Source organism: Phaenicophaeus curvirostris, chromosome 1 (assembly GCF_032191515.1).
Source record: "Phaenicophaeus curvirostris isolate KB17595 chromosome 1, BPBGC_Pcur_1.0, whole genome shotgun sequence".
In the NCBI taxonomy this organism is placed as follows: domain Eukaryota; kingdom Metazoa; phylum Chordata; class Aves; order Cuculiformes; family Cuculidae; genus Phaenicophaeus; species Phaenicophaeus curvirostris.
In genome coordinates, this window is record NC_091392.1 from 71,213,239 (window position 1) to 71,228,627 (window position 15,389).

The following is a 15,389-nucleotide window of genomic DNA, read 5'->3' on the forward strand; positions in this document are numbered from 1 at the left end:
TATCCTGCCCATACTGGAAGGAACAGAGCTCATGGGTTGAATGGCCACTTTCTCCTTTCAAGCAGTTCTGGGAAAGAAAATTCAATAGTGCTAGTTTCCTGTATGAACGCTCCCTTGTTTGAATGCTACATCATCAGCACAGCTTTTAAAGCCCTACAGTCTCCTGATGTTGTTGTGCAGATGCATGCATGCATGTTTTGGGACTGGGTTGATGTGGTGCTGCTCCATACAGACACAGAAAGACTCATCATCAGTTTGTAGCAGAGTAGCATTTCCACCTGAGAGCACAAAGAATATAATGCAAACAGCTAGTTTTCACCCTCAAAGAAAAGAAAAAAAATAAAAGAAAGGAAGGCCACCCACAAAAGACACCTAGAACCTCACAGGTAAGGAAAAAAAAACCCTAAAGTGATGTTGATTAAGTTTTTGAAAGGGTTTAATGATTTAAAAGGCTCTCTGGTTTTCAGTTGAGGCTGATGGGCATAATGAGGCCCTTTCAGCTTTCAGTGTGAGTCAGTACCAGGATTATCTACTTTACCTTAAAATTGGACTTGGTCTCCCACATAATTTAAATGTTCAAATGTTACATCCTAATAGTTCTTTAGTATTTATTTCAAGCAACGTGCAGCCCTGCATGTCTTCAACTTACATGAGAAAAATAAAACTAATATTGTTGCATGTCTGTTTCAAAAAAATGTTTTAAAATGAGCACTATTCTAGAAAAGTGGATCTGTCACTTTACTAATTGGCCAGTAATAGCATATATTCTGGACTACTGAAGTGTTTCAGGTCTACAGTATTCCTTCTTGTGAAAGAGACAACAGTCACCTAATGCCAGTACTGTCAGTATTTTTATTTAATGCCAGGTGTAGTAACCCTGTGAGGTGCAAACTCAGACTAGGATTCTGTGTGCTAGGTTTTGTATTGGCAAACTTTAAAAGCATTTCTTGCCTCAGAGACCATAGACTAAAAGTAATCTGACTGTAAATGTGAGCTGGCAGACAGAACAGAGTGAGGACTTGAATTTGGATCACCTCAACCTCACTCCCATATTCCAGCCAACATAGTGCATTTCCAGATATAGATCTGAACCTTGCAGCTTGGGCCCACCCCTAATTATGTTTGAATGTGGCGTAGTGAATTAGTGTGGGGGTGTATATTGTCACGTGTGTACCAGGGTCATCACTCTGTGCTATACTAATTAACCAAGTTTTTGTAAGAGGTGACAAAACCCAACTCTGATATTTCTGTCTTCAGTGCAGTTGGAATCTAAGTGAGAAGAGAGTAATGCACATTGAATAATTTAATACCAGACTTACTTTTAGTTATAGATCACAGTGTTCTCAGAAAACCCCTTTGTCTGTCATATTTGGTTAATGAAACAAGAGTTGAACTGTGGCATTTGAGTATAAATAGCACATACCAATTCTGCTGCTGTTTACTCCAGGAGTCCCATTCGGACTCAACAGAAGAGAGTATTTAACAAAAAAAAAGCAAAATTTGCCCCACTTCCTAGTATGATGGACTGGAAAACCTGCCCTTGTAATTATGCTCTTCTTAAATTTTATTTTTTTTATTTTGTGACTTAAGATTTAGCTTTTTGAAGACAGTTTATTTAAATTCCTCAGATCCTTCTTCACAAATATACAACACTTTCAGAAGAGGCACATCTTAAAATACTAGAATAGTGCTTTTTCACACCACATCTGTAATAACCAGATTTCATCATTGTTTTTGTTTTAAAAAACCCACTTTTAATGACAGCATTAGCTTAGCAAAAAAAAATTGCTTAAGTTGGAGGCACTTACGCCATGTTTACAAAGGTGTAGATTTTTGAAATAGGAACTTACTGAATGATTTTCTGGATTGGGGCTGCATAAACTCAGCAATAAGAATGGTAGTAGCCATTTCCATATGGTGTAGATAGTGCTAAAGAATTAAAAACTGAGCTGTTTAACTTTGAAATACGCAATATTCCTATTTCAGCTCCTTGATTAAAAGAAGGACTTTGTTGGAATTATTTTAATTTTGAAAAGAGTAGATTTGCCATGTTCACATTATCATTCACGTATTGTCTTTTGTCCCTGGTAACATCTAATAACTGGAGATGAGCAGAGAGATCTAAAGAAGATAAATGGAGGGGAAAAGAAGTTAGTGAAATAAATGCTTAATGCACCTAAATAGACATATATACACTATATTGTGTTAGTGGGAGGAAATCCAACCTGTTCTTTGAAAGGAATCACTTTGTCTAACACATATGATGTGGATCAGTTTTAGCTTAACTCACATACCCCCAAATATTATTCTTGGCCATAAAAGTTCCTAGATCCTTTGGGTAGCCTCACAGCTGTAATGTTTTACATTTTAGTATCTTGTCAGGGTAAACAAGGTTGTAGTGTACAACAACCTGCACAAGGAAGTGAAAAGCTGAAGTTGAAACCCATACACAAAATTAAAAGCATGCACTCTGTACACATTTTGCCATTTGTGTTTATAAAACAGATTAAGGCCGATGTGTCAAATTTAAATTTGCAAACTTCTGGTGCTTTGTGTGTAAACACCAAAGTAACATTAGCATTGCTTTAAACATATCTTTGTTTGGTTTAATATCCTATAAATTTTACTCTTGACACTAAATGTGTCATGGAGTGTGATGAAGCTGGAGGGTAATATCTCACTCAAGTGCAATTTTTGTCATCGTTCAAAACTATGGTAATGCATTTGATGATTCTTATCTGTTCTTCAATGTATGTGGTTATCTGTCTTATTTTCATCCTCATACATATCTATAGCACTGTCTAGATTTGGAAGATTTGATTTGCTGTTTATGTTGAAAGAATAGAAGAACTGATCCTCTGTTTTTATTATATTTTTCTGCAATCATGTAGACCTTGAAATTGAAGCTGGCACATTTGTAAATACGATTTTCTTTCTTTGATCTTTTGAAAGTTGATTTTCTCCATAGGTAAATTAACCTGTGATTCTAACAGTGACTTTGGTGAAATCAACACAATGGGATATGGATACAAGAATTCTTCAGAGTTCTGCATTAATAATGACAGTCTGCTCCTCTACACAAATCTGTCACTCAGCTAATTGTATTTAATGGAACAGACAAAGAGCAAGCTTTGCTTGCTAGGAGAAATTCTGACAGAGGATTCAATGTTTGGGTGGGAACTGAATGAATACTCAACCCATTCTTGATATGTGAGTTTAATTGATCGCCTGCCTATCTATCTCTAGGAGTTTTTTACTTCATTACAAAGTGAGATAGAATAATTCCACAAAGCTATAAAAGAATATTTTCTGTCAAGACTTTTTTTTTTCTAAAATGCTTCCTTGTTCAAAGCAATATGCTCTATTTGCCGTGTTTGAATTTTGAAGTCATTGTAAGAGTAGAAAGTTTTTTCCCTGTTCGTACACATATACATAGTTAGTGATGCCCTTTAAAGTCTCAGGGTATGAAAAGAATCTATTAAAGAAAACGTTTCTTTTACCAAAAAAACCCAAACACATTCCCTTTCTTGTGCGCATGGGATGATTATTACTGCACTGCAAGGGTCAAGCGTGTCATATTTATTAAACTCTCCATGTTGGAACAGAAGTACAGGTTAGCCTTATTTGTCATACCTTCCTTATTCTTGGTAGTAAATATTAATAATCCCTTGGAAGTGTGTATGCAAGTTTTGGATAGAAGAACAGAACAAACCCCTTTGAAAATAAATAAACTTAGGAATGAATGGTAAAAAGCTTCTGCATTAGACTGCATGGACTTTGTTGCTGCTTGTTTCCTAACAGCATAGCTACTTGTTAGAATGAAGTCAGAGGTAGTAATATTTTCTATGTGAAAATCTATTTCTGTTCCTCAGGTATTCTCACATGCATGTTGTTAGAGTTCATAGAATCATTAGGTTGGAAAAGACCTTTGAGATCATCAACTCCAACAGTACCTGCCCACTACAAAGTCATATCCCTAAACACTTAATCTACCAGCTTTTTAAGCACCTTCAGGGATGGAGACTCAACCACCTCCCTGGGCAGTCTGTTCCAGTGCTCAATAACCCTTTCTGTGAAGAAATTTTCCCTAATGTCCAATCTAAACTGCCCCCAGTGCAGGCCATTTCCTCTTGTTGTAACACTTTTCACCTGGGAGAAGAGACCAACACCTACCTCTCCACAACCTCCTTTCAGGTAGTTGTAGAGAGCAATGAGGTCTCCCGTCAGCCTCCTCTTCTCCAGGCTAAACAACCCCAGTTCTCTCAGCTGCTCCTCATAAGACTTGTTCTTTAGGCCTCTCACCACCTTCCTCACTGTTCTATGGACACGCTCCAGCACCTCAATGTCTTTCTTACAGTGAGGGGCTCAAAACTGAACACAGTATTTGAGGTGCAGCCTCACCAGTGCTGAGTACAAGGGCAGAATCACTTCCCTGGTCCTTGAGCCATGCTATGCGATTGCAAGATTATCATCGGGCTAATTACTTCCAAAATTTGAGGTATGTCCGTCCTGTCAGGTTAGTTCAAGGCTTAAGGTAACACTTGACCAACACTCCCAAGTTCTCTGTATTAACTGATTGCTGTTTCTCCCTTTCATTCCACTATGATGCAAACCTACTTCCTTTCAAATGTGTCTCAAAGAGTAGTGCAGGCTCACTTTGAAATATTGTTTCTGTTGACAGTTCACATAGAAGGGGGTTTAAGTCTGTATGACCTCAGCCCAGATTTGAGCACTACAGAAAAGAAAGAAGATGCTTCAGTTATCGTAATATTTCTTTGGCATATTTCTGCTTGGTTGCAGTGCAATTATGAAAATACAATACAGAAATAGGGACTTTTCATAAAAAATCCAGTGACTACTTTTCTTCTATCCTCAGTTCACGGCACCTTAGTTTTGCTTGTTATTCATCCTTGTATGCAGAACATTTTACTAGTTGTCCAACCTGCCCCCCAGCAAACTCCTAGAACCCATGTATAATGGATTCCACAACTAATGGATGTGGCCTAAAAGCCCTGTGTGTTTCTTTTTTAGCTTATACCTTGTGGTTTTAGGATTTGGAATGCATCTTCATTTGTTTTGGGAAAGCATCCAACCTTTTCTTTGTGTTACCACAGTTATAAATACTAGGTAAAAACAAATGCTCAGCATTGCTGCCCATGCCTTGTTAGACAGCTGTGCACCAGATCAAAAGTTCTCCAAACAGGACAGAGACTAGAAACTACCCTTTTACTGTGAAAATGTAAGTAATAGTTATTGGTTGTAATTTCTATTTTGTTTTGGTCTTAATTGGAATACGTACTTCATGACACTACCTTTTATAGTTTCATAGACAAATGGCAGTGGAGGGTTTATTTCTGTAATATTTTATTATGTAGCTGAGTCTTCTCTTTATTAATAAACTTTTCAATTGCTACATTAGCTTTTTTTGCTGGATGTTCCCTGTGTAAGGGATAATAATGTGTCTGGTGAGCTTAGTTTTAGGAAGTGGTGTTTGTCAGCTGCAGGAGGTGTGCTCTGAAGCAAATATAGGACAAATCTGCCTGTGGACTAAACTGTTGGTTATCTGGTAAGCCAAATTCAACACTGGATTAATTTAGAAGTTCAGAAATGCTCTCCCAAATTCTTCCTGTTTTCAGGAGACATAGGCAAGCATCAGCTTTTATTGGATATGGCAGTGGCCCTAAAACAAGATTAGCCATGAATTAAAGTGATCTGGAAAATAGAAGGGTTTTAATCATTGGAATGGTGGGGTTCTGGAACAGCATGTTGTAGCAAAAAAAACCCCGAACTATTTTTACAGAAGAGCTCTATCATAAGTTAATGGAAAAACATCACATGACATTCTGACTACTAGTATCAGAGAGACAAACCTGATCTCCTAGGAGGACCCTTGCAGTGCTACAGTGCTATGTGATATTTGTATGCAGTTATGAGGAGAAAAAAATCAACGACCTGTAAGATTTACCCAATGTGCTTCCAAAGGGCTGTTACAAGTCCCAGGGATTAGTAAGAATATAGAATATTAAAATATGTATTGCAAATATTAGTGTGTCACAGCTGTCTGCATTCTTCTGACTTTATATGAAGACAATGCTGAAAGAGGTCTGTACTCATTTTATCTGCAATTGACAAAATGTTGCATTCTCGTGCAGTGTAGCCATCTTTTACAAAACTGTTGAAGCAAGTTAGACAATAAAATTCAATGCAAATTGTGTTTAGAAATGGCTGTTTAACTGTCACTTAGCAAGAAAGTAATATTGCCCTTGTTACTCCTGTGTTTTCATTTTTTCCCTAGCTTGGAGGCTAAGCATTTTAGTGTGGACAGTCGAAGTTTGCAAAGTTAAAAGCAATCAAAAACAGAAGGACAGAGGGGAATTTTAGGCAATCCAGTTAGTATGAATTATTTGCAGCATCTTGTTTGGCATAAATTATGTTTTTCTTTTGTTGGCACTCGTGAAAAGATAACAGCTATTGATTAGACCTGTCAAGCCCTCATGGCCTGACAAGATATCTTTACTGTAGTCATGTGGGCACAAGCTAGAAATGATGCTGAGAGAGTGAGATCCTCTACAATCATCTCCTCTCATTGTTATTTTTAGTGAGCTTTTTTTTAGATGTACTGTATACAGTAGAACCTTATTAAAGCCTCACTTAAGATCCTCAGATAATCACCCTATCCAGGCTGCTCCTGAGAAGTTTTCAACAAACCATTTTTAAACACAGCAATATATTGATTTCTGAGGGGCGGGCAAGTGGGAGGTTGCTAATCTGGGCACTTGGGTCAAAGCTAGTGTTCATGTCCCCGATTCCTTATTTTAGTGGGAGTGGGCAGCAAGTGTAGGCGCATCTCTGTCACCGATTAGAACTTGGTTGTTAGTTTTTGGTGCTGGCAGTCTGAAAAACTGTGAATGTTGTCTCTTAAATGTAGAACAGATGTAGATTTTTACTCTGATGAAATGAAATGAAATGGGAGACCAACAGTGACAGTGGCACGAAGAAGAATTTCAAAGGTGGCAGTGAGAGGATACAGTAATGATTTGTTTTCATTTTCAGATCTGATCTGAGGAATAAATATTGTAATGCTTGCAAAAGTATTTTGGGCCTGGGTATAAGCATATTAGAGTAAAATGAACAAGTCTTCAGACTTCATCTTGTCAGGTGAAACAGGTGAGAGGGACGGGGTTTTGAACAGTTAGGTTTCTTGAAATTTTCTTGTCTCTCTCAGCTTAGTATCGAGAATGTGGAATGAGAGGGAATGGCCCTTGCCTTGCTTTTTGAGGGTCATTTTAGCAGCATTGTCCATGTTTAGGTCTAGCAGCAGCCTTTGATACTTGCAAAAATTGTTAAATCATCTGTGATCCCCTCCCAGGATGGATGTTACCATTCTTGGGTGCTCCTTTATTTCTTTTCTAAACAATCCCAGGCAATTGTGGTCACTTGCTCATTTGGCAAGAGAGGCCAAGAATTTCCTCATCTGTTCAGAATTCCTGGGAAACCATTTGGAGAACAGGTGATAAAAACCCCACAATATACAGACAGAATTCATCAACCTATTGGTGGACAGGAAAATGAATTTATATTTTTCCCGCTCTTCTTCAATGGAGTTCAAAATACTATTGGGAATGATGACGTGAGTCTGAGAGAGTTTGAGTTCCAGTGGAAGGACAGCTAGCTCTGGCTGCCGGGACTGAGAAATTTCTTTGCTCAAGTGGCATGAAGTTAAGAACAATCTGCCCCCCAAAACGGTTCAGATGTGTGTGTAGTGTCACACATTAAGAAAGGATTTAAGGGTAATGAATTGTGATTGCAGTCCCTGTCCCTCATTCATGATGGTGTTTTACTCTCCTTTGCCAAGAAGTTCATGCTTGGGACTGTCTCTGATCTGTCATCTGTTCCTGGAGTTTCACAGGGCTTTAGTAGCTAAAAATTCCCTTTGCTTGTTTGTGCTTGGCTGAAAGATTGCAGCCTTGCCTTTCATATCTGGACCCTTCCACTGTAGTGCTTGTCACTGTGATTTGTAACTAAGAATATTAGAAGCCACTGTGCAGAGGGCTGATAATTTAGATGCTACAAAGAAGTAAATCACCTTATCAGAATGCCTTTCTGATTTATTTTGGATGATATTAGCCACAGGGGCCACACTGGATGTGCTTTTTGACACCTTCATTGGCTTCTTAGTCATTTCCAGGTGCAACTCAGCCAGGTGATAGAGAGTAACAGAAAGCCCTCATCATTTTGGCACTTGGCTCAGCTTTAGAATAGAAGACCTTGGCTCTGCCACTGGGCTTTCTTGGGTGACCTTGGGCTAGCCATTTCTTTTTCTGCCTTTTGTTCCCCACTTGGGAATAGTGATATCTTTGCAACAAAAGCTGGAAGACTGCACAACCATTAGCACATACAAAGTTGCATCAGATTTGACATGGACAAGCAAACATTGTCAATCTCAGCTGATCTACTGAAGTTGTCTGCTTTTCCCCACAAATCTTACTTCAGCCATATACCCATAGACTGGGCAGCTACAGCACTACTACTGTAATGATAATGATGTCTTTCGTTAATCACTGAGATCTAATGATGAAAAGCACTCTACTAAGCTGCCTGATCAGTTCTAGTTGGGACCCTCAGAGTAACTGCATTCAAAGTAATTGTCTTGGAACTGCCAAGAGGAAATTTTGATGTGTGCTGGTTTACATCTCCAAGCTTCCCCAAGTCTGAGTTTGCTGGTTATTCAAGGTGTAGTGCAAGGCCTAATTCTTAAGTTTTCATATCAGGAGAGTTATTGGAATGTATCAGTTTGCTTTATAGGTTTTTGGAGGTATAGTAAGATACTGAGCTGGAATCCTAAAAGATTTGTATTGCAACAGTTAAAATACATTTATAGAATCATAGAATGGTCTGGAAGGGACTTCACAGGTCATCCACTTCCAACCCCCCTGCCATGGGCAGGGACACCTCCCACCAGACCAGGCTGCCCAAGGCCCCATCCAACCTGGCCTTGAAAACCTCCAGGGATGGGGCATCCACAGCTTCCCTGGGCAACCTGTGCCATTGCCTCAGCACAATGATCATGAAGAATTTCTTCCTGATATCTAATCTAAATCTTCCCCCTACCTATGTAAAGCCATTCATCCTATTGCTACCTGCTACTGTAAAAAGTCCTTCCCCAGTTTTCTTGTATGCCTCCTTCAGGCATTGGAAGGCTGCTATAAGGTCTGCAATGCTAACACTCTTGATTTAATTGCTGTTGGTATTCCATGTAAGATTTGTATCCTTTCTGTTCTTAAAACTATTTCCTTAAAATACTGTATCCATAACTATCCTGCTGAGATTTTTTGGTATGCCTCTTTTATTTCTCTCCCCTGTTGATTTTCAGACTCTTTCAAGGACTAGATTTAAATCAAAGGACCTGTCTTTGACTTTAATAAGCTTTTAATAAAATCTGAAAAAATCCACCAGCACTCCTGCAAGAGCAGTTTTTATGAAGGTTTGCCTCCCTGTTCTACTCCCGCAAGACCCCGTATTCCATGAGTACTGCTTCCCTACACACCTGGCCATAATTAAGTAGTCTTTGTTTTTCTTTTGGTCCTACCCTTGTTTTACCCAACGTAGTGTAATGTAGTATTGGGGGAAGCTTATAAAGTATTAAAGTAAAGCCTGACTGCCTGGTAAACATGCCACCCAGTAAGAGACATATTTATTTCAAGGCAAGTTTAAAATGTTGACTGTTTGAAGCCTTGGATATCTCCCTTTACAGTAAGAACATTCCTTTTCTTTTCTTTTCTTTTCTTTTCTTTTTTTTTTTTTTATTTTCTGTCATGTTCCCCATCCTGATTTTTTTTTTCTTTGTTGAATGGAAAGTTACAAGCAGGTGAGGATTTTCTCAGAGTCCTAGAAACCTGGCCATGTCAAGTTGAACTGCAGATAAACTGGTTACTAAGAACAGATCCCCCAAATTAAAGCACTTCAGTGGGGTTTGGATTGAAAAGGAAAACATGACAGAGACAATGAAGGGAATACAATATGGACATCATGCGTGATCTTACTCTCCTTTCAGGTAGGAGCACAGCAGTTTTTAACAGTCAGCCCTTATGTGTTTGTGTGTTTTCCTTCCCTCCGTGTTGTTTCACAGTTATCTGTTAGTAACAGCAGTATTATTACACACAGATTAAAAGACAGGCAGCTCTTAGGCTCCCTGACAGTTGGCCAGAGCAGAGATTAAAGATAAAAGTTAATCCCGTGAGGTAATAGCAAAAAAAGAGAGTACAAAGACATGAGATGAGCCGATAATGGTTTGTTTAGGTAAGAAGGCTTCCCTTGCCTTGGTGATTGGCTCTCGCTCAGTGGTGCTCTGAGTGATAGCTTCCCAAATCCTTTCTAAGGTTTATAATAGTTAGCAGTGGGATGAGGAGAGAGCTAGGGGAAAAATATGGCAGCCAGCAGTGGTAAAATGTAATGAAATCATTCTAACCATAAACGGAAGGTGCTGGACCATGGGGGAGATGAGAGATGTTTTCTTCCACAGCTGCAGAGCTATTAGTTAACACTTGGACAGAGGGAGGTTAAAACAGTCTTTAAGTCAGGGTTTAAAATATCAAAGAAACTTATGTTTATGTTTCTTGTAAAGGGAAAATAACTTGAAAATGTAACAACACAAATACAACTGAGGGTGGTTAAAATGTTAATACTCTGATAGACCTCGAGTTACATTTCTCTTAAGTTTCACTGTTCATGGCTGTTTCATTATGATACCTATTGCATGTTCAGAGAGAAAAGTTTTCAAATATTTTCTTCTATTTCACGTATTTGGGAATGCTCTTAAATCTGCAAGACATCACAAATGAAATTTAAATAAATCCATCCCTTTATAGTCAAGTTATGAAGGCATATTCAGCAGAAGATTAGGAAGATGAAACAAGTGAATCTTTACTTCTGTACAGCCCTATCATTTTGGAGCTAACACAGATAAATATGTGTTTGAAAAAGAAGCTATCTATGAACCACTGGCAATTCAGCACTTCACTGCAGTCTCAAAATTGAAGAGGTGGAAATTCATATCTTTGTTTTTTTAAAACAAAGGGATGAAAGAAGTAGCATTCCAATTCTCTAGTATAATAATAATATGATTCTGAAATAACAAATTAACAAGCTAGAATTACTGAAAATGCTTTAAAACTGATTATTCCTAACACCAGGATAAGAAATGAACTGTAATAGAAATAAAAGCGTGCTGTATTAGGGCATCTAGCCACCAGAATTGACAGAAGAAAATATTTGCCCTCGCACTTGCTTCTTTGTACTTCTCTTTCGATAAGGGATGGGAAGTACCACAGATACCAAAAGGCACAATTATAAATACTGTAGGTCCAGAGTAACCATAAGAATGATTTCCATAAGATACAATTTGTTTTAATCTCTGAATTTCATTAGTTCCTCTAAGAATCCATTTAAAGGAGTCAGTAAATCAAATTCTGATTTATTTTTCTTTTCCATCAAGGATTGCATAACTAGATATTAATTAATACCTAAATTGGAATATTAACAAAAATATTTGTGTGATCACAATAAGGTCTTGGAAGGAAAAGCGATTAAAAGGTTCAAAACTAACCAGTCAAAATTTCCCCTTAATACGGAAGGAAGTAAAACTACTATATTTAAGGGGTTCTTATATATCATAACAAAATACTTGGATCACGCACTACTTTTTCAGGTCTATGGACTGTAGGACAGCCTGGCCTAGTAACATTTGTAAGTTAGTGTTTGAATTCATGAAAACTGAATTGTTCCTATTCATCATTCGAGAGAGCTCTTTTGAGACAAAAAAATATTAGTTCAACAATCAGTAAGTATTGTCCTAGGTCCTCTTCCTACAGTTAGACATAACTGAAGTGTTTGCAAGAAGCCATCTAACAGTGGAGTGAAAACACCGCTCCACAAATTAGTAATATGATGGTTTTACTAGAGAGACCCAGCATCTTTTGGAAATAGCAGTTTTCTTCCAATACTGAAGCACAGACTGCTGTAGGTACATAACAGAGCTGTAAATACCATCTTCTTATATATGAGATCCTAACATTGCTAAAATAACACCAAGATATCACACAGGTAGTATGCCTTTCTACAGAACAGTGCGTCTGGGAGCGTCTTATGTGGGATCCTGAGCTCCTGATATTTGCAAGATGCTAATGTGTGACTTAAAAGGGGTGATAGGTGGGAATTTTCACTTTCAAAATTTCCTGACAGAGAAAATAACATTTTTTGGAACAATATTTTCAAGTTAGCCCTTTCTTTGTTGCAAGTGTTCATCCAAATATGATGCAGTTTTGCATTGCTGTCTGTCTGAAAGCCTGTGTACTTGCCAAGGTGTGTCATGTCCTGTTTTGTTGTTTTGGTTTTGGCCATAGAAATTCCAGTCCCATTCTCTTCTCTCTTTTTTTTTTTTTTTTTCTGTGCTTGCATAAGCAGGAAAAAGAAGTCTGGGTTTAGAGAATGTCCTTTTCCAAAACAGTTCAGCTGAGTTGCTTTTCCTTAAATAATTCTGAAGCTTCTTTCTTCAGGTTTAGTAAGATTACTATAAAGTCAGGTTATGAAGTTGTAAGAAATTGTGGTAACAAAATTTAGCCTCACTTTTTTTTTTCTTTAGAACAATTAGGTAGGAGAAGGAAACAGAAGGAAAAATACCAGCTTCTCCACTTGATAGAATAATTGTCCCATTCCTCTCTTCTGTTCATAGGTAATTCACATCTTTGGATAACAACTTGCCATAGCTTTCATACACAGTGTTAATATAATTTATTTCTAATAGAATTTCATGGTGCATATAGCTTGCAGATAATTGGTTTAGGAGTAAATTGTGGGGAGGGTATTTCTCCAGTTTCTCTTTTTATCATTTGCTGCTACTATGTGTCATTCAGAGTCCAACTCAATCAAGAGTCTATTACTGATAGCTGAACAATGTGGCGCCTACAGATCTTTTATGATGCAAAAGCGGGCAGTTGCATTGTGCATGTTTCAAAAGGCATGACATAAAAAAGGACGAAAGAAAGAACTTCATGTACAGGCTTTTAGACAGGGAAGTGATTCAGTGGAAATAGGTTTTGGCTATAAATTTTTTGTGTAGACTCCTAAATTGAGTAATAAATCTTCTTGAAGATTTTCAGTTTTTATTAAGAGTCAAAGAAATTATGTGAATTTGGGGTGTCTCTCCACTTAGTACATCAGGACTGCTGTGTTCTTCTAGTAGTGCATCACAAAGCTTCTCATATTGTTAACTTCTCCCAAACTGAGAAATGAAGAAGTAAGATCATTTAAGCTCCCTGCAGCACACTTTGGTACCATGACATGCAGTGTTCTATGTATCAGGTTAGACTTTCAAAAAAAGTCTTACCATGATGAATGACTTTGTCTTGACTGAATGGGTTTGTCCCCTTAAGACTAGTGTAAAACTTACATGGATAGTGTATTTCACATTCTTTTGAAGCAGGGTATATTGGGAAAAATCTTCCATTTTCCATTGTTGCTGTAAGACTTCACATAATGATGATGAGTTGATATAACCTTCAGTTTAGATGATAATCATATGTTTGTGCACTTCTTCTTGACTGTGGTAATACAGAAACAAACAAGTAAATTCCATTTAAAAAATAGTCTTTTAAAAAGCATTTAATCTGTGTCTATTGTATCCCATAGTCAGACGTGTCAGAGAAATAAGTGTGTTTTTGTTGTGCTTTAGTACATTGGTTTGGACCACAAAGATGAAGTCTCAAGACACAGGAAAGTGAAGGAAAATAAAAAATATCCTCAAGGGTTTTTTTCATGAAGATCAAAGTCTTTTTTCTGGACTGTCTTATTTCTAACTGTAAAAAGCCACAAAGTTACATGAAAATCAGCTTTTGTGATCAGGAATCAAATTGTAATTTGTAAAAGAAACGTAGGTGCACTGTGGTACCATAGGAGATCCCCTGCCCTACTGCTCAACTCAAAAGCTGTACCTTTCTCCCGTGATATTGTATAGGCAAACAGCAGTGATTCATGTTGCTGTTGCACAAGCCCTTTACAAGAGTATGTGCCTGGAGGTACAGTCTGACCACCGATAAAATACCTCCACTCTGAACCAAACAGCTTTCATACTGTGTAGTATGAGATCAAAAGGTAGAATTTTGTCTTTGATTTCTCATACCATTTTGTGTTAGTAGGACAGTAGGAAACAGAAGTGAAAAAAGTAACAGGAATCTCTTTATTTCAAAAAGTGAATCTGTAGATTTTGAGTAATTTTCTGTTCTTGCTGATTTCAGAAACAAACTTCTACACAGAGTTGATCAATTTTATCAGAGAAAATAGTCTTTTACTCAAAAAAACCCCACCACATGCAACTTTAAGCAAGATCTCCATCAGTCATTCACAGGAAGATGTAGGGGATTTCACTTCTATTTTTTTTTTTTCATTTTTTTCCAGCCTCCTACGTGTCTGGGTTATAGGTGGGGTCAAGTTGGGAAGCTTTAAAATTCAAAGAACAATTTTTGGTATGTTTTAACATTTATCCCAAAGTAAGAAAAGCCATTCAGAAGACATTTTTAGTGAGTGAACTTTCCTGATAGTTTAAGAGACCCAGGTGATTCAGGGAGTCTCAACAGTGTCTACAATTTTAAGTAATTATCTGAACTTTCAGTGTTTTAAAGGTTATTCTCATCACTAGCGGTACAATACGTTCACCGTGACTGGCAGCTTTAGGGGGCGTGCAGTTTTTACTCTATTGACTCTTGGCTACCGTTTTGTTCATGCACTGCTCTGTATTCTTGACAGCAAATTGATTTAGCGTGCAGCAGGAAAGAGCGTGTGTGTGTGTGTGTGTGAGCGCGTGAGCGAGCGAGCGTGCAGGAGAGTGCGGGTGAGGGGGAGAGAAAGAAATGTGTCTATAAGAAATGTACCGGGGGAGCAAGGCGAGGATACTGAATGGCAACATTTAGGCATTGACTGTGACATTGTATTAACCTTTTTAATGGATGTATGTAATAAAGTGACATGTAAATGGAACACAAGGGGAGATATGACACTATATCTGGAAAAGGATAAAACAGTCAGTGAATACTGGGCTATTATAGCAGTTTGCAAACCTTGGATAAACTCAGTCAGTGGTTGTATAATTGGTTATTCAATCCCGACCCTTGTTCACAGCTCAAAGCCAGGAACACTGGGACCTGTTGCCAATTTGAGTGAATGCAGTGACTGTACTCGGCCGGGGCCTAACACTGGAGCCAGGCCTTTTCCTGTGGGCTGGTTTCCACCATGTCTGGGACTGGCGCGGTGACAGTAGCCCTTTTGTTGTGAAAGGCTGGCTGGTACTCCCCTCCTTTGCAAAATGTCTAACAGCTACACAAATATAAGAAAATAGG

General features: G+C 38.0%; 1 protein-coding gene across 13 annotated transcripts in view; it reads left to right on the forward strand.

Moving 5' to 3' along the window:
• The window catches only part of SOX5 (SRY-box transcription factor 5), a 638,339-nt gene that overhangs the window by 440,557 nt on the left and 182,393 nt on the right, over nt 1-15,389 (forward strand). The window lies entirely within an intron of this gene.